Below are 2,475 nucleotides of genomic sequence, written 5' to 3'. Positions count from 1 at the left end.
ACCACTGTGACGTGAGAACTGCAGGTAGACAGAGCTTTGCGCCTCCCTTCCTGACTGTGACTTTTAAGGGAATTTAGGATGACTCCATAAGAGATCAGTAGAAGGACAAAGATTAGACCATCATACAGATTAAACCACTATTAACAACCACCATGAATCCTACAAAATAGGTGTCAGTGCAGGCGAGTTCCAATAATGGGTACATGTCACAGGCGAAGTGGTCAATAACTTTAGGACCACAGAAGGGAAGGCTGTACACAATGAAAACTTGAACCACGGAGTGCACCAAACCTCCAACCCAGGACACCACCAGAAAGAGGAAGCACACCTGTCTATTCATGACCGTTAGGGAGTACAGTGGCTTGCAGATAGCCACATATCGATCATAGGCCATCACCATCAGTAGGAAGAGCTCAGCACATCCAAAAAAGTGGTCCAGAAACAGCTGTCCCATACAAGCTGAGAAGGAAATTGTCTTTTTAGCAAACAATAGGTCTATAATCAATTTCAGTGAAATGGTAGTAGAATAAACCACATCCATGAGTGACAGAGAGGCAAGGAAGAGGTACATGGGGGAGTCCAGGAAAGGACTGGCAAAAACAGTCACTGCAATGAACAGGTTGCCCAGCACTGTCACAATGTAGATGAGTAAAAATATGACAAATAATACTTTCTGCCCCTCAGGATCCTGAGTGAGGCCCAGGAGGATAAATTCTGTCACATTGTTAGACTATCCCATTGACTCTTCTATAAGGGCTGGTTCATGGATAAGAGGTCAGGAGACAGGACCTGTAATGAAATCGTGAACATGACTATGAACACATCCATTATGCTCTGGATACAACTTCTGATTGTATCTTCTACAGTGGTTTACACACAATAAACTTTTAGTAAATATCTATGAATCCAAAGAGCCCATTATACCTTCTCTTGACAATTTCTCTTCAGATAATTTTGCTGGTGCTACAAGTAAAAGGTTCTATCTCTAAGTCTTCGTGGATCATCCACAGAGAAGAGGAATCAAAAGCCCGACATTAATCGCACGTTTCTTATAGTCTTCTTTAAATCATGTCAGTCTGTGGCACAGAAGTCAGCAGTGATAAACTGGAACAGGGTTCCAGCCCTTCAGAAACTCATCTCTGCTGGTGGCAAAACAAATATATAACACACTGGCATAGAGTAAGCCATCTGAGTTGGTAGCATTTGTGGTAAGTATCTTTACAATATGATCTAAGTCCCATCAAAAATAAAGGCTCTACTGAAATAACTCACTTAATACTGTGGTGATCCACAATTAGAGGTTCAGTCTTCCATGACTCAGGATGTTCAGTCTTCATGGATATCTCATTAAATTTCAAGAGACCATTCTTTGAACTGTATCAAATAACTACAAAATTATTTAGCACATCGTTCTGCCAGTGATTTGATCTGATTCTGTGACTGCCGGGTATTTTTTCTTTGACTGTCACCTATTTAAGGAATTTTAGTTTTGTCCGCTTAATCTCTGCCTAGCCCACAACCCTTAACACGCATACACTATTAGGTATTCAGAACGTATTCTTAAACTAACTGAATTATATTAGAAGCTAGTATCCTTTTATTCAAAACTTGCGGTAACCTAGGTAATGAGGGAGGAGAACACAGACACTGAAAAGGGAGATAAGGAAAAGGGGACATGATTTTATTTTTAATGCTTCTTAAGTTTGAGAGAGATCTAAAACAGGGATTTGACGGGATTTTCAGGGTCTAGATTCCAAAAGGCAGCATACTCAAGGGGATGTCTGAGCAAAGTGTGAGAAGGCATCGGTTTGAGCCATTTAAAATGTAATTGCATGTCTGTCTCATTGGAAAATAATGGACTTGAACTGGAAAACCTCAGAATTCTTTGCAGTCTAAGTATCTATAAAACTTTTTGTGCAGCACCAACTTATTATTCTATTCTGCTGACATTTTTCATATCTTTATAATTAAAGAAAAATCTCTAGGCCTATCATTCTGACTTGAACAATGTTAGCCAGTGATAAATGGGATTTTACAATTACAAAGATTGAATAATAACTACAAGATACTCATTCAGCATCTAACTATTTAATACCCAAAACATCCTCCGGGGGAGAGTGTAGCACAATGATGAATAACATGGACTCTGAAGCTGCATTTCCTGTGTTGAAACCCCAGCTTTGCCACTTCCTGTCTAGGTGAACATGAGCAACATTATAAACCTCTCTGTTCCTCAGTTTCATCATATTTATAATGAGGTACTAATAGTGGCGGTTATTTTATTATGAGTCAAATACCTGAAGACCACCTGGTACCCATAAAGTTTCACTAAATGACAGCTGTGATCAATATTCTTGAATGCTTCACTATGAACACTGCATCAGAAGAAATCATCTGGATCTTTGTCAATTTCATAAGGAATATAAACACAGTCCACGATCAAAAGAATGTTATAACTATAATTTGCAAACCCCT

The 2,475-nt window shown here is 39.2% G+C and overlaps 1 pseudogene; it reads right to left on the bottom strand.

Annotated features, from left to right (window-relative positions):
* Window positions 1-11: 11 nt before the first annotated feature.
* On the bottom strand, window positions 12-739 carry LOC105311070 (annotated as a pseudogene).
* Between the last annotated feature and the right edge of the window lie 1,736 nt (window positions 740-2,475).

The sequence above is a fragment of the Pteropus vampyrus genome, unplaced genomic scaffold (assembly GCF_000151845.1).
Source record: "Pteropus vampyrus isolate Shadow unplaced genomic scaffold, Pvam_2.0 Scaffold23781, whole genome shotgun sequence".
Classification (NCBI taxonomy): Eukaryota; Metazoa; Chordata; class Mammalia; order Chiroptera; family Pteropodidae; genus Pteropus; species Pteropus vampyrus.
This window is presented reverse-complemented; position numbering and strand designations above follow the sequence as displayed.